Source organism: Theropithecus gelada, chromosome 4, assembly GCF_003255815.1.
Source record: "Theropithecus gelada isolate Dixy chromosome 4, Tgel_1.0, whole genome shotgun sequence".
Lineage (NCBI taxonomy): Eukaryota > Metazoa > Chordata > Mammalia > Primates > Cercopithecidae > Theropithecus > Theropithecus gelada.
Genome location: NC_037671.1, coordinates 4259079 through 4277177, shown reverse-complemented (window position 1 = coordinate 4277177; position 18099 = coordinate 4259079). Strand labels below are relative to the sequence as shown.

The 18099-nt window shown below is 48.1% G+C and overlaps 1 pseudogene; it reads left to right on the top strand.

Annotated features, from left to right (window-relative positions):
• The first annotated feature begins 7317 nt into the window (after nt 1–7317).
• On the top strand, nt 7318–16955 carry LOC112622228 (annotated as a pseudogene).
• The last annotated feature ends 1144 nt before the right edge of the window (nt 16956–18099 follow it).

Sequence of the window (18099 nt, the reverse complement as noted above, 5' to 3'; positions counted from 1 at the left end):
GAAAGTAATATTGTCCTATGATATGCAAAAAAAAAAAAAAAAATAGGAGCTATGTACCTGCCTATACTATATATGCATAAAATTTCTTTAAAAAGCTGTCTGGGGTTTGGTGAACACATAGCAGTCTCTAACACAAATTGTATAAAGCTGAAGCAAGGCGCTCGGCACAGATAATGATCTGAATATTTCAAAGAGGGAGTTTTTAAAAGAACCAAAACCAGATGAAACTGATTATTTCTCACTATACCCAGATAGAAAGACTGGCCTAGGATCTTCAAGGAAGTTTGTTGCAATCAGGGCCAGTAATTTTAATTATCAGAGTGTCGCTGATTGCTGGTCCCAGGAGGCCACCTGGGATGGTGTGATTACCCTGCAGGGACTGATAAGCTTCCACCAAGAATGCAGCAAGTGCCCCGGCTTCCTGCTCTGGGGACTAATGCTTAACTGGTAGCTGGTTGGTTCAGGAGGTGGCAGGCTGGTTCCCAAGAAGCTGATGTCAAGGGTTTTATTCATATGGGCCCTGCATGGGTTCACATGGGCCCTTGGCCGCATGGGTTCACATGGGCCCTTGGCCACATGGGATTCTGGGCAGGGGAGCTGTTTGGGGGGGATGGTTAGAACAGATCTTGGTGCTGTTACCTTCTCTGTGCCTCAATTTCCATCCCAGCTCTGCAGTCATCCACTTACTCAAGGAGGGTCAGTGTTAGGTCTGTCTACCTGATAGCAAACCAGGCTCGTTCTGCCTGCGTGTAGTAAGCCAATCACTGTGACAATGGGCTTTGCCAAGAAGAAAGGGTTGATCTGTGAGGCCACCAAGCAAGGAGGCAGGAGAACAGGTCTCAAATCTTTCTCCCCAAAAGTCAGGTTAGAGATACGTACGGCATAAAGAAGCAGGGTGATCTGAGGCATGGGGAAAGGTAACTGAGGCTGAAGAGAAGCGAGGTAATCGGCCATCTGCACATGCATAGTAAGGCTTCATGGCTCTTCATGGCTCTTCAAGGCTCTTCATAGGCTGCATGTTCAGAAAATGGTGGTGTTAGCATGACCCGAGGGGACAGTTTTTGGCCCTGTGATCTCAAAAGATCACCTCTCAGGCATTCATGCAGGGCTAGTTGAAAGGTTGGTGGTCTCAACTGGTTTAAACTGGACAGGACCTGCCCCATAGTTCCTAAAAAACAACTTAAAGTGACTGTTACTATAGTGACCCACTGTCAGAGATGTTATCTATCAGGACGCTAGAGGGAGTTGAGGTAGGTGCTTTTGGCTATGTGACTTTTAGCTACGTAGGTTAAAAAGTTGACAAGAAGCAAGTGATTAGAAGCATGCAAGGCAGCTTAAATTTGATGGGCTTAATCAGATTAGCCCTTGGTTTCATGCCCAAAGCCATTCATTCACTCAACACTCCCACAGCTTGTCATGAGCTGGGAATAGGAGAAATGGGAGATGCTCTTGTTTCCCGGACTTGACAATCTAATGGGAGAGACAGATACACAAGCAGACACATGTCATGTGGGCAATACCTGCCACTCTAGAGGGAAAAACACAGCACAGCATAGGAACCCCAAGAAGCTCAGGAGTGTGATTGTCCAAGGGACCACGTTTGATGGTTTACAGGGAAACCATCTGTCTAGGACAGTAGATAAGCTTTTCTGGGAAGGGCTGTTTAATATAAGAATAAAGAGTCCTGAATGTTGGAATTAAGATCCTCATAAGTAGAGAACTCCTTAGATGCCTCAACATCTGGGAAACATGGCAGATGCCCTGCCCCTAATTTCTCACTAGGTTTCTCTTTCTCATCATCCAAAGCTGTCCCTTAACTTCCTCAAAAGACAACATCAGTCCTGGCGGGCCTCAAGAAGAGCCATTCCAAGGCATTGGCTAGGCATCACTGTCTTCACTAGGGTAACACGGAACATCCCTGCAGAGTTCCTGGTGGCTGCAGTGGTTGATATAGGATGTATGCCTGCTTTCCATCAGATTCCCAAAGGGGAGCCCCTGGAGGCTTTGGCCCATGGCCCTGAAGCTCCCTTTCACAAGGAAGAAAGACTTTGCAAAGCCAACACCACTACTGGAGAGAAAGTGGAGAGTGTGTATTATAAGTACTAGTCTTTGAATGCAAAACAGCTGTATAGAGTGAGCTTAAGTGCTGGGTCCCTGGGGTTAGGAAGGGAAACTAAGCCTCCGGAATGTGAGAGTCCATGGAAGGCAGTAGGCCCAGGATAAAGCAGGGGTCAGCACAGAAAACCCACTATCACCCAGAAAAGGGAAGAAATATGTTACAACCGTCACTCTCCCTGCCAATGACTTCTTCGCACACCCCCACCCCATCTCCTGGCTCAATCTCCCATGTTCTCATAGCTGGGGAGTCTCCATTGTAATTTGTACGGGAAGGTTGGATGTTAACCTACAGGTCATTCTGATGATCCCAGATCCCTTTCATGGCAACCCCCATCTGCATCTTTTGCTTTGCAGTAGGAGTTGAGAGAGGAAGGATGAAGGTGTAGCCATAGGCTACATTTAAACATGCACAGAGTTTGGCGGGGGTGGGAGTGTGGGGGAGTTGGGCGGGGAGCAAAAACAAAACAATAAAACCTTCACCAGTCATTAAAGAAATGAAAATGAACCTTTTGAGGTTATCAATTTTTATCTACTAAGTCAAGAAAAGCTAATTTAATTCCTGGCAAGTTCACAATAAAAAAAAAATTATGCTAGCTCTTGTTGGCATTGTAAGTAGTTAAAAGCTTCTCGGGAAGTAATTTGGAATACATCAAGTCTTGAAAATGATTATACCAGTGGATCCAATCATCTCGCTTGTGGAAATTCATCTGAAGGAAATAATTCAGTGGAAGAAAACAACCTGTCTACACTTGTTGCACTTAAACGTCCAGCAATAAAGGAATGACAAAAGAAATCCCAGCACATTCTCTGAATGGAACAGAAACAGCATTTGGAACTAGAACTGCGCAGACTGAATTGAATACGGAAGTGGCTTTAAACAGCATGTTAGGTGGAAACACTGGATGTCCAGCTGAAGTTTGCTAATGGCTTTAAACAGCATGTTAGGTGGAAACACTGGATGTCCAGCTGAAGTTTGGTAAGACACACATTCCCATGATCGGAATTGGAAAATTTCAACAAATGAAAATCATGGGTTTCACAAAGAGGTGTTGTGGGTTATAGAAAGCTATTTTCAAAAATTAATGATTCAAAATTGTATTTCAAAAAAAGTAGAAGATTTAAAAACATGTATTTTAGGAAGTATGGCCCGTGGTGTCTATTGGAAAAAAAGTGGAAGACCTGATGCATTGCCCAAGGGAACTCTCTAGCTTAAGATTACACTGATGCGGACTCGGAAACACTCAGGTACTTTGAGACACGCTTAGTACCGGGGTGTCCTTTTACGCAGAGAGAAGGTACTCTGTGGTCCACCCTTTACTTGGATCTCCAGATCAGAGTTCTCGTAGAGCACAAGTCACCAGGGGAGGAAACAGCATTTCTTCAAAGCTGAAGAGAGCTTTTTGGAGGGAAAATAAAAAATCCTAGGAACTTCTTGCATGACTGATGGTTTGAACAATGGCTTTGCACCCCAAGACCAGCCTGGCCTCGTGGTTGTAAATCTGGGGGCCGTTGACAAACGGTTTCCCACCTTGGGACTTGAGTCTGCAGTTCAAGAGTCACGTGGGCCTGCCTGAGCCGCAGGGCTTGGCCCCTGTGCTGAGCACAGGCTTCTAGAAGAAGCCTTACGGGAAAGGAAACGCTCGGGTTTCACATGAAGGAGGGTGTGTGTGGAGGGGGCAGGGCGGGAGTGGGAGGGAAAGAATGGTCCCTTTCAACGCAGACAGATGCAGTCTGGCTCAGAGTCAGCTCGGTCTCAAAAAAAAAAAAAAAAAAAAAACCCAAGTGGTCCAGTAACATTAAAAAATCTGCACACATTCGCAGTTGTATTTTAAATACTGCACAAGGACAGACAATAAATGTGATGGCTTTTCCATCCCCTTCATGTGGAGTGCCGGCCGCCTTCTGAAGCTCTCAGCATACTGGCACAGGGAGACACACGTGCATGCCCTGGGTGGGTGTGTGTAAATGCTACCTACAAACACGAGTGCACACCCCCACACACCACTGCAGCACACATGCTTCCATTCTCGCCTCAGAAAGCTCCAAGCCTGCAGTTGATCTAAGTTTGGCACGGACTGAAGGCCGCACTTGGAACGGCTGCTTGGACTGTTTCTGAGCAGAGCGACAGGCACAGCTTCTAAGAAAATGAATTCCATTTTTATCGTGTTGGTAGATGAAGATATCAATCGTCGGTTTAGAAACTATGCTGCAGGGGAGGGCCCAGCCCTGATGTACTCCTTCAGGCTCTAGGACAGAATCATTCTGGTCACGAGCTTCCAGTTTCTAAGTGTTCATTCCATGATGGAGAAAATGACATGGAAAATAGGAGTCACGGGGTTTCCAAGGCCCAGGGAGGGGCTTGCTCTTGGGTGCTCCCATCCTCACGGTCCTTTCCTTGATGTTGTGGCTTATTCAGGTGTTCCTCACTCAGGACAGCCCAGAGCGGCAGATCTGGGCCAGTGAAGGCCCTGGGGTGTCCCACTGGGGAGCCAGCTGGACCCGGGTCAGAGGGAAGGCTCTGTGAATCAGGCACTGTCACGTCAGCCTCTTGAGAATGGCACACGCCTCATGAAACTGTTGCCTAATGGAAGGCAGTGTGCGTCCTGGGCAGGGGTGGCTCTGCTGCCCCAGGGTAACCTGGAGGGTTGAACTGGGGTGGACGGGAAAGGTGCAAGTGAAGTGTCCAGCACATCTGCTTTATCCCCTAACCAGCCTGCCAGGAAAAGTGGACAGACAGGTGGGACTCGGGGCCAGAGAATCACTGAAGGGCTCGCAGGTGGGACTGGCTCTCTGGCCGTCCCCAGGCCAGTGGGGTCTGGGTGGGTGCTCACAGCTGCTGGACAGCAGGCCCTGGAATCACACAGGAGCCCAGGAAGCAGCGCAGGGCTGTATATTTATGCATTCCTCATATATTCTCCCAGGAGAACGAGATGTTCTACCAGCAACAAACAAGGAGTTGCAGAGCCCTGTGCCCTTTGTGCCTTTGGGAAGGTCACAGTGCCCTTGCCCCTGACCGCGTCCTTTTCTAAGAAGCGTGCTCTGGCCTGGCTCGCTGACTCCTCCTGCTGGGACTCTCTTCCTCTGTTTTGGCTTCATGTGTACTAAATGGGGCATGTTGTGCCAGGCCAGTTCTCAGAAAGCTGGCACTCCAAGGCTTCTCAGGGATCATCTTGTCCAACCCTCTCATTTTCAATGAGGGACCTGCTGCTCAGAGAAGGCACAGGACTCCCTAAAGCAACCAGGGGCCAGCGAACTGGGCCAGGGAGCCAGAGGTCCCCAAGAGTTGCTTGTTATTTCTGCTGCTTCTCACCACCAGTCCTGGAGTCCGGGCTGTCCTGAAGACTGAGGAGCTGGAGGAAGCACTCTATAACGCGTGAATATTAAACGAAGTGTGGGAACACTCGTGCTGTGTTGCAACAAGAGTGATACGCTGGAGTGGAATGGGAAGGGGGCATGCTGCCTGCTCCCTGCCCACGCACTGGGTTCTCTCCACAACCATTGCCCCCGGCAGTTCAGGCAGGCTCAGGAAGGGGCCTGTGCAAGTCGCTGATGTCCTCTTCCGGGGAGGGAGCTAGAAAGAGCCCTGGTGCCAGAGATCTGGAAGGCAGCAGGGCCTGGGCAGCACCGACAGTCACCCCTCCCTGTCTTTGCCCATGTGTTTCTCTGAAATTGGGGCAGAATGTGAATTAGCTACCTTTGATTTTTTATTGTGTTAAAATACATATAACATAAAATCTACCATCTTAATTTTTTTTTTTTTTTGATGGAGTCTCATTATGTTGCCAGGCTGGAGTGCTGTGGTGCAATCTCACCTCACTGCAACCTCTGCCTCCTGGGTTCAAGCGATTCTCGTGCCTCAGCCTCCCCAGTAGTTAGGATGACAGTAGTTAGGGCGTGTCACCACGCCCAGCTAATTTTTGTATTTTTAGTAGAGACAGGGTTACACCATGTTGACCAGGCTGGTCTCCAACTCCCTGCCTCAAGTGATCTCACCCCCTTGGTCTCCCAAAGTGTTGGGATTACAGGCGTGAGCCACCGCGCCCAGCCCTTAACCATTTTTAAGTGTGCAGTTCAGTGTGGCATTAAGTATACTCATAATGGTGCGCAGCCATCACCACCATCCGTGTTCAGAACTTTTCATCTTGCAAAACTGAAGCTGTCCCCAGGAAACGCTAGCTCCCCGTTCCCCCTTCCCGTAGCCCCTGTCACCACCATTCTACCTCCTGTCTCCACCAGTCTGACTTACTGTAGTGCAACCGACTGAATGTTCATGCCGCACCCCCTTCTCCACAAAGTTGCTTGTTGACATCCTGACCCCCAAAGTGATAGTCTTAGGAGGTGGGGCCTTTGGGCGACAGTCCAATCAGGTGATGGGGCAGGGCCCTAATCAATGGGATTGATGGACTTATGAAAGAGACCCCAGGGATCCTCGGCCCCTCCCACCGTGTGAGGTTGCAGAGAAAAGACAGCAGGGACCAGGAAGAGGACCTGCGCCGGGCACCCGGGTCCCTTGATCTCGTACTTCCCAGCGTCCGAACAATGGGAATTGAATTTCTGTCACTGATAAGCTGCAGTCTATGGTATTTTTCTACGGCAGCGCGGAACAGAATGACAGATGGTGGGTGGTCAGTGGAGTGACGCCGTGGTTGTGCTCTGGGGATTGGCTGGTTTCACTAAGCGTTTCGCCCTCCAGGTTCTTCCAGGCCGTGGCCCAGGTTTCCGCGCCTCTCCCCGCCCCCGGCCCGCCCCCGGCCCGCCCCCGGCCCGCCCCCGGCCGGCCCCAGCCCGCCCCCAGCCCGCCCCCAGCCCGCCCCCAGCCCGCGGGTTCAGCCGTCCCGGAGCGCGCCGGCTCGCTGGGCGCGGGGCTTGGCACTGGCGCCCTCTAGCGTTGCCGGAGTCGGGGCCGTCCCCGCACAGCCGGGGTTTCTGGAGCTCAGACCCCGCCCTCTGGTGCTCCGGGGCTGGATCGCACCAGACCCCTCGCCTCGTTCCGCTTCCCTGTGTTCACACAGGAGGGAGACCCGGACTCTGCAGGTGCAGGGAGAGGGCTGCTGAGCCTGGGGGTTTCCACACGCTTCTCTGAGACTTAGAACGTTGGCTGGCTTTAAGCAGCTTTTCTGGTTTTTTGTTTTTTGTTTTTTTTTTTTCGTAAGTTAACATTAAGTGTTTTAGAGAAAATGGGTTTAGACAGCTGACATAATGCCTGACTTTGATAATGTTTGTCTGCTGGACTTTCCTGTGTCCTCCACGGACCACCAGGACACCCCTTCAGGGCAGCCCAAGAGTGGCTGGACGCAAAGCAGCCTGTGTGCGAAACAGTGGTTCACTGTCACTCCCGGTGAGCGCCCAGGACCAGCCATCCAGAACATTCCTTTTCTTGTTCAAACTACACACCCCTGGAGATGCCCAGGAACAATGGAATGAAACTTTGTCAGGGAAGGGGGCCTGGGGAGGAGGTGGGGAGGACCAGAGACTCCGGACCGCCGTGACTATTTCCCCACCCGTATACCGCGCTGGCCAGCCGGGGGTGCAATGCAGCGCTGAGCTAAGAACACCTGCAGATGCAAGCGCCTCTTCTTTCAAGAGGAGTGGAAACCAAGCGAGGCGGTGCACCTCTGCCAGCTGAGCCCTACTCCACTCAGGACGTGTATATATATATATATATGCATATATATATGCACACACGTATATTATTTGCGTGGTAAAATATATACCATAAACCTCACCCTTTTAACCATTTTTAAGTGTGCAGTGCACTCTAGGAACCTGGAGTGGACTGATATAGTATCTGTCTTCTTGTATCTGGTTTATTCCACTTTGCATAACATCCTCCAGGTTCACTCATGTTGAGATGTGTGATGGGATTCCCTTCCTTTTTTATGAGATAGGGTCTTGCTATGTTGCCCCAGCTGGAACACAGTGGCTGTTCACAGGTGTAATCCCACTACTGATCAGCACGGGAGTTTTGACCGATTCCTTCCTAAAGCAGAGTAACATTCCATTGTGTGCACAGACCAGTGAGGAAGTTTCAACCCAGCGCAGCAAGTCTGTTGGAGAGGTCATCCAGGCAAATCTGGTCTCCCTTCCTTCTGCTTTCTGGTCTTTGCTTGGCTTTATGTGGAGGGGTTTCTTCTCTTTTCAGGTCTGTAGTCCAGTGAGAAGGCTGAGGTTAAGCCCTGTGGCTGGTCAGCAGATTGGGACCATGCTGAGACAAGCCAGGCAGCTCTGGCTTGTGGGTTCAGGGGACTCCAAGGAGGGAGGAAGCACTGTGGGCTGAGAAGGAACCCACGGCTGGGTAGACTTCTTGGAGGAGGAGGCAGGGCTTGAGCTGGGAGGAAGAGGGTCAGATGAGTTGAGTAAGGGAGGGGGACGCAGGGAGGCAGAGTGGCAAACTGTCCTCATAGGTGTAAGCATTTATTTCCAAAGCTTTCCTCAACGGACAGTTTAAAGGTGACCTCTGCTATCTGCTTAGTCAGTTTGCATGAAACAGCAGAAAGCCAATTTTGAGCTTCTGTGCAAAAAAAGCTATGAGCTCTGAAGGTGGAAAGATTTGAATTTTTCTGCTATTATACTCTGCCACCTTGGACATGTTTCTTAATAACTTGAGACATATCTATGGAGTGGGCACGCTCATTCCACATTTTCAGAGATTTTGCCTGATTTTGAGAGATTGAAAATGACAATCCCAGTTTGGACAACATGCCTGATTTTCAGAGATTTGGAGGGTATTAATGAATGTGAAGTTGCCCAGCACAGTGCCTGACGCACAGAGATTCTCAATAAATAGTAGAAATGGTAGGAGCAGAAGTAGTGCTGATAGTGACAGGAGAGTAATAGAAGATTAATTCATTCATTTAACGCATACTTATTTCAGCCTGCTGTGAGCAGACATCAGGTATCGTGAGTGAGCCAGGCAAGACACCTGCGTTGAGGAGCTATGTGAAGAGGGAGATGGTGTGAAAGAGCAAAATGATAAGAGCAACCACGATTGTAAGGTTGTGATAAATAAGATGATGCACTGAGAATAATGCCAAGCCTTTTCCTAAGGCAGATAGCTCAGGCAGTCAGGGAAGACCTCTCTGCACTGTGATGGTCAGGGCTGGGAGGGAGAGCTGGGAAAGAGCTTGGTGCCTCTGAAGAGAAAGGAGGCCCTAGAGGTTGCTCAGGGAGCCAGCAGGGAAGTGCTGAGAGGTTGTTTGGAGGTAGCTAGTAACCAGAGAAGGAGACTGGATTGCATTTTAAATGCAGTGGAAAGCCATGATAAGGAGGTGAAGTGGGAGATGACTAGATCTGATTTATGCTTTAAAGGATAAACCTAAAAGACTAGATCTGATTTATGCTTTAAAGGATAAACCTAAAACTCAGCAAGAAAACAATTGAAAAATGATCAAAGGACTTGAATAGATATTTCTCCAAGAAGATATACAGATGGCCAATAAACATATGAAGAAATGCTCAACATTACCAATCATTAGGGAAATGCACAGCAAAACCACAATGAGATCCCATTTCATACCCATCAGGATGGTTATCATAAAACAAACAAACAAACAAACAAAAAACCGCAAGTGCTGGTGAGGGTGTAGAGTAACTGGGACTCTTGTGCAGTGTTAGTAGGAATGTAACATGGGGCAGCTGTGGTTGGGAAACTCTATGGTGGTTCCTCAAAAAATTAAGCCTAGAACTACCATAAGATCCAGCAATTCCACTTCTCAGGATACTCAAAAGAACTGAAAGCAGGGGCTCGAACAGCTACTTACCTGCCATGTTTATAGCAGTGTTATTCACGATAGCCTAGAGGTGGAAACAGCGCATGTCCATTGACAGATGAATGAGTAAACAAAATGTGGTGTAGCCACACAATGGAATATTAGTCTTCAAAAAAAAGGACATCTGACACATACCACAACTTGCATGAATGTCATGCTCACTGAAATATGCTAGACACCAAAGGACAAATGCTGTATGATCCCACTCATATGAGGTATCCAGAGTAGTCAAATTCATTGAGAAAGTAAGTGGAGTGGTGGTGGCCAGGGGCTGGACTGAAGGAAATGGCGAGCTGGTGTTTAATGGGGACAGAGTTTCAGTCCGGGGAGATGAAAAAGTCCTGGAGATGGAGGATGGTGATGGTTGGACAACCAAGCGAATGTGCTTCATGCCACTGATCTGTACTCTTAAAAATGGCTAAGACAGTACATTTGATATTGTTTGTATCTCACCACATACACACACAGATGGGACTGGAGGGCTGCAAGTGTGGAGACGGGGTCCCAGCAGGCAGGCTGTTGCAGGAACTGAGCAGATGCTGGTAGCCCCGGCCAGGACCTCCCCAGTGAGTGGGGAGAAGCAGGTGGCTGGTGACACGACACAGATAGGACTGCCACGGGTTGAATGTGGGAGTAAGGAGGGGACAGGACCCAAGGAGGAGATCTCAGGTTTTGAAACAGGCAGCTGTGTGGTGCCATTTGCTGAAATGATGGCAACTGGGGAAGGGTCTCTTTCAGGGGGAAAAGCAAGTGCTCCTTTGTGTCCATATCGTTATTTCAAAACCATTTCATTGAGATGTAATTGACACACAATAAACTACACATATTTAAAATGCATGATTTGATAAATTTCAACATATGTACATACTAAATTTGATATGTCTATTACATATCCACGTGGGTATGACAAGAGGTCAGGTGGATATTTAGAGCGAGAGCTCGGGGGAGAATTTAGAGCTAGTCATGTAATTTTGGAAATGACCAGCATAGGCAGGGTATTTACAGACTGAAGACCAGACAAGAACATGTCAGAAATAGGAAGAGGAAGAGTTCCCATTTCTTGAATACCAGTATGTGCTGGGCACATTTAATCTAACCTACTTGTTGCAACAGCCTAAGGGGAAGGAAGTATCACCTTTGTGATGGAAAATGCTAGTCGTAAGCCAACATCCACTCTTCCCCTCATTCATAAAAATAAATTCTACCTGGGACCTGGATACCAGCCAGGTACAACCTCTCCCAGTCCTCTCTGTAGTACTTGGGCCAACTTAGCTAAATTCTTCCTATAACGTGGGCCATTTCCATACTGGAGCCCATAAAGCAATGGGAGTGCATCACCCATCCTCTCTGCTTCTTCCATACTGACAACGGTGGCAATGGCCACAGCTACCCTGGAAGTCATGGGCCAAAGATAGCAGAGATGCTCTCTGCCTGGGGCCCTGAATGACTGCGTGGCCCAGAACCACCTGTCAAACTAGAACATTCATCTAGACTATGATGCGAGAGAGCAACAAACTCCTTTGTTTGTTTTTGAATTTAAATTAGTTATTTATTTACTTTTTAGACACAGGGTCTCTTTTTGTTGCCCAGCCTGGAGTGCAGTGGCACAATCATTGCTCACTGCAGCCTAGGACTCCTGGCCTCGAGCGATCCTCTTGCCTCAGCCTCCTGAGTCAGCTGGGACTGCAGGTGCTCACCACCATGATGCCTGGCTATTCCCAAAGTTTCTCCCTAAGACGCCGGAAGTGTGATGGGATCCTAATGAGAAAGAGGGATCTTTGGTTTGTGTTTCCGTAACAACCAAGTAGGCTGATGGCTGTTACAAGGTTAAAGAGGACTCCTTAGCTGGGCTGGGAAAGAGCACTGTCTTGACCTTCAAGTCACAAAGCGGGGAGTGCTTCCTCCCATCACCATGATGCCATACTCCCCAGGGAGGCTGCATGGCTGACCCCACTGTCACATGGGGCAGACACAGCTACTCAGGTCAGCACAGGAGCTGACATGGCTTCGGGCCTCAGGTGTGCCTCGGACTGTTAATCACCACTGCCTGCTTTGGAACCAAGGCCAGTCGAGGGCGCCAGGTTGGTGGACGTTGCTGGAGGCTTCACCTGGAGGATGAGAAACTGTCAGGGCTCCAGGTCTGATTCCCAGCTCCAGATGACTGCAGAATTTGTTGTCCAAGCTGGGATGTCGTTGAGTGACGGGCTTGCTTCCCAACACACATAGACACCAACGCTATGGCATGGGCTTTTGAGAAAAGAAAAAGCTTTATTGTGAATGGACTGGCAAAGAGACTGGAGAGGACACTCATGTCCATCTCCCCCAGCCAGAGTCTGGGGGCAGGTTTTATAGGCAGAGGGTAACTATGGAGGAGACAGGAAGATGCCGCAAGGTGGGATCCAACTGGGTCATGCAGAGGGGCAATGGTGGGCCCTTGGCTCTAAAGTCTGTACTGCAACAAAATATGGCACCTCTTGCTTCTTAATTTGCTCTCTGTTCTGCAGTCTGAATATTTCAGTTCCACCTGTGGTTGGCTTTTATGTTCCGGTCAGCATGGATAGAGTTTGCTCAGTTCATCTGGCACACTCAGATTATATGACTTGCAATCTGGGGGTCTGTTGCACTGAAAAACAGCCCACATTTCATTACATTTTGTTACTGACAGGGTTGAATTGGTTTGAACTAGTTCTCTGGTCACAGGATGGCTTCAGTCTGAAAGGGGATGGTGTTAATGATGACCCCGGGTCAGCAGGATAAAATGATACTGCCCTGAGCAAGCTAGAAGGGATGACCGCTATCCTCAGCACTAACCAGTTCCTGCAAGGGCCTCGAAGGGTCGCGGCCTTGACCCACCTGCTTCAATACATGAGCATCTCTAAGGATCCCTCATTAAGGTCTTTTTCTTACCTATCAGCCTTGTGGTTTTTTTACGTGTTTGCTTTGAATCAGGTTGCAATGTTACAGATTTTTAAAAAGAACACACAAAGCCTTCATATTTTTATAAGTATTCCAAGGAAACAACTGCTTTAAGTTCAGTCTTTCTTCCAGTGGTCTTGCAGGGACAGCTACCCAAGGATGATGTCAGAAAAGATGAAGCATAAAATCTAAAAAAGCAGATGCTTCCAGGTTCTCATGAACTTTCTGACTCCCGTATGGGCTAAAATCTGGAGACTTGTAAGTCTACGAGTGTGTTTCTTTGGATTTTCGGCAGAGTATTTTGTGTGTCTTAAAATCCACGTTCAATTACGTTCCCCACAGCTAAATAGCTAGACACACAGATCCAGGGGTGAGTGGCCCCTTTGGCTGCCTGTATCACTCATTCCCGCTTCCTGGCGCTGATTGGCTGATGGAGAAGTGGAGTTACAGTGACACTTGGGGACAGGTGACTGGCTGTGGCCCCCTCTCCTTCTTGAAACCATAGTTAGTTATCACATCCCTGTCTGACCTGTCTTGTCCTCAGTTGTTCCCCCACCGAAATCCCACTGCTGGTGGTTATTGCTTGTGAAGGTGCTTCCTCTTTACAAGCCACTACTTCCTGTCTCTCTTGACCAGGCAAACCCCGAGCACGCTTTCGGGTCATTGCTCCCCATCTTTCATTCTGCACATCTTCTGCGGGTGTCCACCCAGGCTCCTGTTGGAAGTGCTGGTGCCTCATGGAGCAGAGAACCTACCAGCAAATGAATAATGGGCACCTCACTTTCCCTGGAAGGAATTCTCTCGCAACACTAACTTTCCCGTAATACAGGCTCTGTTGTGTGCATGCTGGGGACTGTCAGTTTGCAGTTAGAGCTCAATAAATCCTGTGGCCTTGAGTTGGCCCCTGGGGTATTGCCGTCCACCTCATAAAACTATTACTTAATTAAGTATGGCTCAGTACGATTGGCAGCCTCTGCTTCTGGCCAGAGCACCAGACCTGAGTGTAGATGTGCTCTGGTCTCGCCTGTGCCTCGAGGCTGGTGGGCCCCTGTGCCGCAGAGGAGCCTTCTCCGCAGAGCTGAAGGGCAGTCCTCTGGGGTCATGGAAAACACACACAATTGTTACAGAGCTCCCTCCTGTGTGGTCAGAACTCAGTGCTCAGAGGTCGCTGAACGGCTTGCTTTTGGCAAACTGTGTTTCATAGATGTGACATAATTAAAAATAAACAACAAACAACCATCTTTGATTGGGAAAATGCCAGGTCAATGGTCATTTAGAAACACTAGTTAATACGTGCTTCACTTCAGCAGAGCTTTGAGCAAAGGGGATTCAGCCATTCAGACCCGATTTATCTGAATTAAAAACGACAGCGTCCAACTTTCCTAGTGATGGTAACAGATGGTGATAATAAATGTCAGTGGTTTCTGATGCCTGCTTTTGCACATCCGTCATAGAAAGATGTTATATTATTAAAATCTGTAACAAGTGTAGCTCATGAGATAAGTGTGAGGCCATGTGACAATCACCGGGGGGCTTGGGGCCAAGGATGGGACTGGCGAACAGCTGCTGCCGGGCAAAGCAAGTTCCGAGCACCACCAGGGTCATCTTGGATCCACGACGGGATAACTTCTTTCAGTTAACGTAATTGACTTTATACAGTTTAATGCAAAAAGGAAGAGACTTCTGCCTGGATTATCCATCAGGTCCTTTCCAACTATGACGACCTCTTAGTACATTGTAAATGCTTTTTTCTTCCTGGAAGATATAGCATATGCAGTAGGAAGAACATAAGCCAGATATACTCAGGTTCCAATTCAGGGTCTGCGACCTGCTGGTCATGTGACTTTAAAATTACGTTCTTTCTAAACCTCATTTCTTCATCTGGAAAATGGTCTGCTATTCCTTATCTTAGGAGGTGGTGGTGAGGCATAAATGAACTATCCCATAAGGAGCCTTTCCTCAATTCACCCAATACATATGGCACAAAATGTATTCCCTGATTGTTTTTTCTTGTTTTAGATGGTCTTGCTCTATTGCCCAGGCCAGAATGCAGTGGCACGATCCCGGCTCACTGCAACCTCTGCCTTGCGGTTGAAGTGATTCTCCTGCCTCAGCCTCCTGAGTAGCTGAGATTACAGGCATACACAACCACGTCCAGCTAATTTTTGTATTTTTGGTAAAGACGGGGTTTCACCGTGTTGGCCAGGCTGGTCTCGAACTCCCGACCTCAGGTCATCTGCCCACCTTGGCCTCCCAAAGTGTTGGGATTACAGGCATGAACCACTGCTCCTGGCCCCAGTGATGATTTTGAAAAATAAAGTAGGCGTTGCCAGCTGTGCCCCCTGGCCCTGCCGTTAGGTGGTGGGTTTCTCAGCCCTGCGGCGGGAGGCGGGCCGGCCTCGGCTTCCTTTGGGGCACTGGAGCGTGTGCCAGTGTGTGAGTGTGTGTTGACCGACCACACAGCGTGTGTCTCCGGCCGCAGGTCCACCTCCTCCCCTGCCGTCGCTGCTCACGGTGCAAGTCAGTGTGAAGCAGCAGCTCCAGCCCCGGGATAAACATGGCAACGTCTCTCTGCGTGAGGGACCCCAAACCAGCTGGATCTGCTCATCTCGGGGGTGGAAGCATCTGTTCACAGCAGTAATGTACACGGTACAGAGAAGACAATCGAAGCTGCCGAAGCCCTGCTTCATATGGAACCTCCTACCTGCTGGAGGGATTCGAGAAGTCCTGTGGAAGTGTTTGTCCCTCCTTGTGTATCAACTCCAGAATTTATCCATGCCGCTATGAGGCCAGATGTCATTACAGTGGAGGCGTCGACTGAAGAGTCTGAACCAATGGATACCTCTCCTATTCCTACATCACCAGATAGCTGTGAACCAATGAAAAAGAAAAAAGTTGGCCGTAAACCAAAGACCCAGCAATCACCAGTTTCCAGTGGTCTTCTGAGTTAGGTATAACGAAGAAACTGAGAGAAGGAGAAGGAAACATAACCTATTTGTGGGAGTTTCTTTTAGATCTACTTCAAGATAAAAATACTTGTCCCCAGTATAATAAATGCCTCAGAGAGAAAAAGGCCTATTCAAGCTGGTGGATTCAAAAGCTATCTCTAAGCTTTGGGGAAAGCATAAGAATAAACCAGACATGAACTATGAAACCATGGGACAAGCTTCGAGATACTACTACCAAAGGGGAATTCTTGCAAAGGTTGCAGGACAGAGGCTTTGTATATCAGTTCAAGGATATGCCCCAAAACATAGTGGTCATAGACGATAACAAAAGCGAAACCTGTAATGAAGATTTAGCAGGAGCTATGGATGAAAACTTATGAGAACCAGTGTCTCTGTCTGCAGAAAGTCTCCTGAAAGCAGCATCCTCTGTTCGTGGTGGAAGAAATTCATCCCCTAGAAACTGCTCCAGAGCAGAGAAGGGTGAGGCTAGATTTGTGAATATCACTTCCCCTGGTCACGATGCTTCATCCAGGTCTCCTACTATCACTGCATCTGTATCAGCAACAGCAGCTCCAAGGACCGTTTGTGTGGCAACGCAAGTACCTGTTGTAATGACATCATCGGGGCCAGAAAATGTCAGCTGTGGCAGTTCAGTCACTTAATGCAGGTGCACCATTAATAATCAGCACGAGTCCAACAACAGCCACCTCTCCCAAGGCAGCCATTCAGGCAGTCCCTGCTGTGATGCCAGCTTCTGCTGAAAACGGAGACAAAATCACCATGCAGCCTGCCAAAATTATGACCATCCCAGCCACACAGCTTGCACAGTGTCAACTGCAGACAAAGTCAAATCTGATTGGATCAGGAGGCATTCACACTGTTGGAGCCCCATTGGCTGTGAGAGCAGTTACCCCTGTTTCAATAGCCCATGGTACACCTGTAATGAGACTGTCAGTGCCTACTCAGCAGGCATCTGGACAGGCTCCTCCTCAAGTTACCAGTGTAGTCATAAAGGGGCCGGAGGTTAAATCAGAAGCAGTGGCATAAAAGCAAGAATGTGATGTGGAAACTTTGCTGTTGGTAGAAGAAAAACTGGCAGATGGAAATAAGACAGTGAACCCACGTGGTGGTGGTCAGTGCGCCTTCAGCTACTGCCCTTCCTGTAACTATGAAAACAGAAGGACTAGTGACATGTGAGAAATAAAACAGGAGCTCCACCATGGACTTCAGGCTGTTAGTGGCAGTACTGACATAAACATTGGCAAGGGAAGTCATCAAGAAAAGTCAAAGAAGGCTTTAAACCATTTTTAATGCATGTAAGAAAACAAGCAAACTTACTGGAAATAAATGACCTATCCCATGTTTCAGTGGGAAATAAACTATTTATTGAGATGCTGACGGAAAACTACTCTTCCAGTAGGAAAACAACTGAAGCCATCGCTAAAAAAAGGATTGAAAGGAACCAAGCAGCTCACTAAGATAGCGAGTCACACTAAGACGATGAACACTAACATTCTGTAAGAGGTTGTATAGTTTTCGGTTTCAGTGGGGAGGGGTTGGGACCAGTGGTCTCATTGTTACATATGGCAATTTTTGATGCATTTTAGATGCGTACCAGCAATTATTACTGTGTTCGCACAGTACTCAACTGGTGCTATGTGAACACTGTCCTAATATACGTATTTTAGAATGTGAATTGAAGAATGGATCCAAAAACTTCAGAAAGAGGATAGCAAAAAAAGGTCTAGTGTGATATATATATATATATATATACACACACACACACACACACACACACACACACATAGCTTAAGCTGATTTAAAACAAAGGCCTTAGACTAATTTTCAGTTTTCTTTCTTGAAATAAGCCAATGGCTTGTTTGTATAAAGTTTTTTTATTTTTTATTTTTTTATTTTTTTTTTGAGACGGAGTCTTGCTCTGTAGCCCCGGGCTGGAGTGCAGTGGCCGGATCTCAGCTCACTGCAAGCTCCACCTACCGGGTTTACGCCATTCTCCTGGCTCAGCCTCCGGAGTAGCTGGGACTACAGGCGCCCGCCACCTCGCCCGGCTAGTTTTTTGTATTTTTAGTAGAGACGGGGTTTCACCATGTTAGCCAGGATGGTCTCGATCTCCTGACCTCGTGATCCGCCCGTCTCGGCCTCCCAAAGTGCTGGGATTACAGGCTTGAGCCACCGCGCCCGGCAAAGTTTTTTTATTAAATGAAAATTTAAAAAATCTTGTACCTAACACAGTATTGTTATAGAGTTTACATGTAAGATTTTATATGGTAGTTTAAGTCTGTCAGTTTCTTAATTGTGGACAACTTAACAGTTGGCCCTGGCCTTTT